Genomic DNA, 7,107 nt, shown 5'->3' on the forward strand with positions numbered 1-7,107 from the left:
TGTGCTGCGCTTGAAGCAGCCAAAATGTATAAGTATCTAAAAGAAAATCTAAGAATTAACATTTCCTTATTTAGTCTTTTATTATTAACAATGATTCTTTGTGTTAAGAATACATATATTTTATATTATTTAAATGGCCTTAGTGATAATTTGGGTGCGCGATGTGATCGAGGCGAGAGTACGATTGCGAGTGCTTTTTGAATCAACGCTTCTCTTTATTTGCTAATGAGTGAGTCAACCAGATAGGTACGGCCGCTGCGTGTCGTTCTGTATCGCTCACTAGCTACTGCCCGATTGCCATGATTATGCCCGCCTGACACTTCATTTCCTACATAAGGATCGGAGAATCGCGGCGTCTAGTGCATTCGAAGTCTTGAGTTTTGTTTGCACCAGACGGTGCATTAAATAATGGCGGCGAACTATGAAGTGGCTTGGAGAATGTTTATGAATTTGTATAATAACAAGCTAGTGTTATTTTTACATTACTTGGATGTGTTCGATGAGCAATTACCAATTAAATATGGAGTTGCGGAAGGTTTGAGAAGATTTGTGCAAATTTCCCGCTCATGTGTGAATTCAATGGAGAAGACTGGTGTGGATGTGCGTCAACAGTCTGAAATTTTAGTGTACTACATGATGAAGAAATTACCGAATCAATTAAGATTGGATTGGGAACGGTCAATATCTTCAACGCACGATCTGTCGAGTTTTGAGGAGCTTAGTCAGTATCTTGAGACTCAGTACAGAACGATGATTACGGCTTCAGCAGGCAATATCGGAGGAACTCCATCAAGGGATAGACATCGGAATGCAAGGCCAGGTGTACATGGGTTACGAGTTAACCAGAACTACACAAAGGCTTCATTTGTTACTCGAGAGACGGATAGATGCATGTGACAGTACAGTAAATTGTAAAATGTCAAGGACGGCATCACACACTTCTTCATGTAGACAAGTCAGGAGATCACGAGAGGTCGCTTGGCGCACCAAGAAAAGGAGTCATCCCAACAGCATCTGCAAATGCTTTAAATGGAAAGAGTAAAACAGAAATGGTTTAGGCCTTCTATCGAGAAGGCTATCCCTGGAGCTAGTCTTTGGAATCAATCTACAACCCACGAAATGGGAAATACAAATTCCTTGCGTCAGTACCAATCAACGGCTGCCGTTTGAAGAGTGGACTCATCTGAAGGGCTTACCGTTGGCCGACCCTAACTTCTTCATTCCACAACGAGTTGATATTCTGCTGGGAAACGACATCTACGATGAGCTGATGTTAGAAGAATTGCACCGGAATGGCTGGCATGCCTCTGGCACAAAACACACTTGGGATATATAGTATCAGGGAAAAGGAATCATAAAGCTGGAAGGATATCGTCCTATACCATAACGGTACGTAAGAAGGAAGCTAATGAGATACTGGCAGCAGTAATGATACAGCAGCAATTCGACGAGGAGCCTCGTGAACTTTCAATAGAGGATAGCTGGTGCGAAGATTTCTTTGGTAAGACACATAGCCGATTGCCGTCTGGGAAATATACTGTCCGTCTTCCTTTTCTTATTTAGTAAGTAAGTAAGTACTTGGAAGAATCAATGGTGATTGGAGAATTATACAAGAGCGCGTCTCTTGACAGACGGTTGCGTACCGATGCGAGTTTGAAGAACGTGTATGTTGGCACGATTAATGAATATCTGGAGCTGGGTCAGATGGAACGTGTAGCGTCACGGACTAGTAAGACTGTCAAACCTGCCATGAGAGGAGTCGATCATTGTTACCTACCGCATCACCTAGTCGTAAAGAATTCGTCATCAACTACGGAGGTACGAGTTGTCTTCGATAGGGCGAGCAAGACGAGTAATGGGAAATCACTAAATGAGATCTAGCAATCGCTCCAAAATTGCACGTACATCTTTAAGGAATCATTCTCAATTGGCGAGGACTAAAATGAGTATTTATGTGCGGATGTTGAAAAAATGTACAGATGTATTAATATTCCACCCGACGAAGCACAGTACCAACGAATTGTATGGAATCCAGATACTAGTGATTATGTTGATTAATATGCCTTCACAACGGTAATGTTTGGAACAAGCTCCGCACCTTATTTAGCCATGGGAGTTATGAAACAATTAGCTATGATGAAAGCGAGAACTATCCACTGGCGGTGGATGTTGTAAATCGTCAAATGTATGTAGATGACATACTGTCTTGTGGCGACAGTATTGCAGAGACGGAGATTGTCAAGAACCAAGTGATTGGAATGCTTCGTAGTGGTACATTTGAACTACGGAAGTGGGCGAGAAATTGCCCAAAGCTATTAAAGAACATACAAAGAACATCGAGAATCAAGCGGATTGTTACACGTGGGAGGTAATGATACTATTCGCACTTTAGGTCTCTACTGGAGTCCCAAAGAAGATCAGTTTCGGTTTGCTTTGCATGTCGTTCCACCAATGAGCTCACCTACAAAGAGGACAATACTATCAGCAATTGCACGACTGTTTGATCCCATGGGATGGCTTAGTCCGATTATTATTACTGCGAAAATTCTGATGCAGCATTTATGGAAGGAAAATATTGGCTGGGATAGCACACTACCGAAATTCGTAAAGGAGTTACCAAACATAGTAACTATACGAATACCAAGGCACGTTACATGGGGGCTACCAGGTAGTGTGGCTGAATTGCATCTGCTTTGTGATGCCTCTTCAAAGGCATATGATGCTGCTGCATAGCTGCGCCAACTACACAACAACTAACCATACCTAGGACAGAGTTATGTGCTGCGCTTGAAGCAGCCAAAATATATAAGTATCGAAAAGAGAATGTAAGAAATAACATTAATTATTCGAACACTATTCTTTGGTCAGATTCTATGATAAACATCAGTTGGATCCGTGGTGCAGCTGCCAACTGAAAGGTATTTGTGTCCAATCGAAAAAGCAAAATCCTGGAAATCTCAGACGAAAAGCAATGGAGACATGTCGCCGCGAAAGATAACCATGCCGGTTGTCACAGACGTGGCATTAGTGCAACTAAGTTGGGATCGTGTGAACTATGGTGGCATGGGCCATCATGGTTACAAAGAACGGACATCGAATGGCCTTGTAATGTTATTGATCAAGATTCGCTGTCGGTAGTTAACACTGAGGTCAGATAGATGGCCTGTCACAAGATATTAGTGGAAGAAATGCCAAGTATAGTAAGTATTAGTATCAGCAAGTGTTCATCCTATACAACGACTCGTCTGGATTATATCGGATATAAAACGTTTCGTACATAATTGTCGTACATCTGTGGCAAAACGAAGAGGATTTGGACTCTCAATTGTGGAATTAGAAGAGGGCCTACGAGAATTGATTAGGATGGTGCAGAAGGACTGTTTTAATTTGAATGGAAGACGCTATCGGAAAGAAGGTTAATTGAAGGGACAGCATATTACTGTCTCTTAATCCGTACTTTGATTCGAACGAACGTGTTTTACGACCCGTAGGCAGGCTCCGAGATTCCCTATTGCCGTTAAATGAAAAACATCCTTATATATTACCGTATAAACATCCTTTTACAGAACTTGTCATATCCTACAGTTAGTGGAACGTCACTAACGCCGACTTTATAAGGAAGAAATTCTGGATTGTTAGTGGACGCAATGCAGTTCGCTTCAGAATTCATAAATGCATCAAATGTTTTAAGATGAAGCCTCTGAGATGCTTATGCAGTCTGACGACGCACAGTTGGGCCTCTGCGTTGGATAGCGTTGCAAAAATACGTTTTTTCATGAGCGCGTTTGGCAAAAATTATATTTGCAATCGATAGAAAATACTCTAGAGATTATGAATCGGAAAAATTTTTGAAATCGGTTGAGATTCATGGGTGCTAGAGGCGCCCAAAGTTGAGACATTTTTAGTGAAAAGGAAAAAATAATAATTTAAAAAAAAATCGCAACTTTAAAACTGAATATTGGGCAATTTCAATAATCGATCTTGGATTTTTCGGTTTATCTGAAAAGTATGTTCTTTATAACAGCATGTTTCATAAATTTTAATAATTACTTAAATAGTTATTGAACTAGAAGCGTTTAAAAAATGTACTAAATATTGGCATTTTTTGAACTTTGATGGAATAAAACTAGCAAGACTTAACGAGTATCAATACCTTACTACATACACTAGGTAGGTGAAATATTTACCTATCAGATGTATATGGTCCCATTATGCGGAGCCCTGCGACACCGAAGCAGAAGCCATTAAACTAAGGTAACCTCGCCTAAAAAATGCACCGCAAGGTATAAGGAAGAAGAAGGGCGCATGCGTATTCGCCTATAGCTTCTTTGTATTCAAATGATAACATTGCGTAATGCTGTTTTGTAAATACTAACTGGTTATATATTTGCCTTTCTGCAATGTTAGATTGCTCATTACCTGCTTTGGAATAATAACAGTGATTAGTCAATAGATCATTAAAAGGTTGGCTGTTATTTTAAATGTTAAAAATTTCAAGGAAATTTTTGAAAAATTTGACGAATTTACTTAAAAAACTGCTCAACTTTTGACTGAATTGTATCCGCAAAAAAAAACTTACCTTAACATTACATTTTGGCTCACAGGATTTAATAGAATTTTAGTGTTTACCAATTGGAGAGCTATCCGAAGAAGCACAGGAATGTAAAAACAAGGACTACAAAAGGTTCAGATACACTAATACATTAAAATCTTCTCGTGTTAGACAAAATGAAGACCTTTTTAACATGCTAGCAGCCTCTTCGGACCCATTTATTGCATCACTGAGACACGTGCGATCACGAAAGGATTTGGAAAATAGCAACTATAGTCCCGAAATGTTGAGTTTATTAGATACTGATGTAAATATTGAAAATTATTTTGAAGAAAATCAGCCATCAATAGCAAATTTTCAAAATTAACCTAAAAAAAATTTAAAAAAATTTTTTTTTTCTTTTGGTAATTATGTTAAAAAATCAAATTAAAACATTAAAAAATGTTTACATAGTCGTCAAAACAATGAAAAATTCGATTTGTGATTGAAAAAATCAAATGGATTTCGATCCATTTTTAAAGGAAAAACATGCTTGGAAATATTTTCTGACTTTGACCTTGAATATTACAGCACCACGAACACCCAGCACAAACATTCATTTTGAAGCTTAAGGTATTCTTTATCATATGCTTTTTAAATTTTTGAAATCGCTTTATTGGTTTAGACGCTATGATTTTTGCAATGCTAAATGCCAGAAGGCCCCACTGTGCGACGTTATCCAACACTGCGACAATCCAATTAGACACCCATGTGCTGCTGTTTCTCTCACACTAACTAACTCACTCACTCACGATGAGCATATTTAATTATCGAAAGGCACGAAAATTTTGCAATTTTTCTCATCATCTCTTCTGCTTTGTCAGAGCGACAAAAATAGGAAATAAACTTTGAGCCACAATGGCGTCTAGGTCCCAATTCCTGGTAAACAAAATGGCCAAAAGTGTTAAGTGCAAATGAGTGTTGGCTCAAGGGTGTTGGCCATGGTACACGGCAACGAGTCGTCCCCCTCTTCACAATTCAGGAGTGTAGACACAGTGCAGCAATACTCTTTGCTGAAAGAGAAAACGGACGAAGAGAAAGCGAGAGACCGAAAACAGCACAAGTATCATTGGAGAGACAAACTTGGAGTTTCATTAGTTTTGATTCTTTTCTTTCTTACTTCTTTAATGGAAATTTCCAGAACTTTGAATTTTGTAAATGATAGCGTGGTTTGCTGTACATATAATTACTCTTGAAAATCATATCGGTCGATGCGGTTGCACCTTCTGTGCCCGCCGACAATTGTACTATATTTTAGGTTAAGAAAAATCAAACAACTGAATTGAAGTCACCCTGGCTATTCTCATTCCTCCCAAAAACGCAAATGCCTCAAAGCCGCCTCGGTGGAATCATCCGAAGGCCGCATCATACTCCGCAAGAGCGCAGCCATTAGCCAACACTATGTATGTATATAAAATTCTCGTGGCACAGTTTTCGAAGCCATACTCCTCCGAAACGGCTTGACCGATTTTGATGAAATTTTCTGTGCTTATCCGTATCTATGAAAATCAGCCAACATCTATTTTTCATCGCCCTAAATGGTACGGGTAGTTCGCGAGCGCAAATAAAATGGGTTTGATAACGGCTTTCCGTGTATCGACCGCAGTAGGCGTTGGCAGTTACATGTCCGCCACGTTATAGGAAATTCATTCATTTCTGTTTTAGTTACAAACGAAAAGTTTCGAACGAAATAATGCCTCTTAAAAAAGCGAATTTGGGTCGTCGTACTCACAACGCAGAAAGAATCAGAAGCAATGTTTCGAATACGATTGAAGAAGACCGGGAATGGGTATCGGAGACGGAGCGGCTAAGGCAAAGGCAGAGGATTAAAATGGAACCAGCCGAATGCCGTGCAGCCAGGCTTGAGCATGAGTGATTGCGAGCGGCGGTCTGCAGCAACACAATTGCTTCGCTCGCCAAGAAGTGAACTGCAAAGGGGAAGGGAAGCTGAATCCCGCACACAGATAAGTCTAGATCGACATGAGGAATACCATCGTATTGCACTTTAATATCACCCAGCTGCTGATTATGGCTCCAGCCACTATGACCTCATTGGCCAGATAAGTCATGTCTGCACTTACTGTCGGGCTCTGAAGTTGGAAAGGAATGTGATGTGCTGGAGCAAAATCAAATTACCTTAACTTAAAGAACCACCAGAGCCACTGCGAACTCTACTTTCCGGATCCACTACTGAATCGAAGCATTTCCTATCAAACTTTTGGATATCTGCACATCCAAAAAAAGTTCGCGCATTGTTTGCAATTATATTGACTTCTTGCTGCCCTTCAACTCCAACTGAGTTATGGGAAAGATGTTCGCATTTTGCACAGAGTACGCCAACAAAATGCCGATATAACCATGGAATTGACAGAAGATATTTACCATGAAACGTTAATAGACATTGATTGATCAGATTGATTGTGGTCAAGGTTCAAACAAAAAAGAATATAGCTTTAGCTCTTGCTTCATCAGGAATAATTGCGACATTATTAACTGGGGGAAGGAGTCATTCAGCG

The sequence above is a fragment of the Drosophila willistoni genome, unplaced genomic scaffold, assembly GCF_018902025.1.
Source record: "Drosophila willistoni isolate 14030-0811.24 unplaced genomic scaffold, UCI_dwil_1.1 Seg82.1, whole genome shotgun sequence".
Classification (NCBI taxonomy): Eukaryota; Metazoa; Arthropoda; class Insecta; order Diptera; family Drosophilidae; genus Drosophila; species Drosophila willistoni.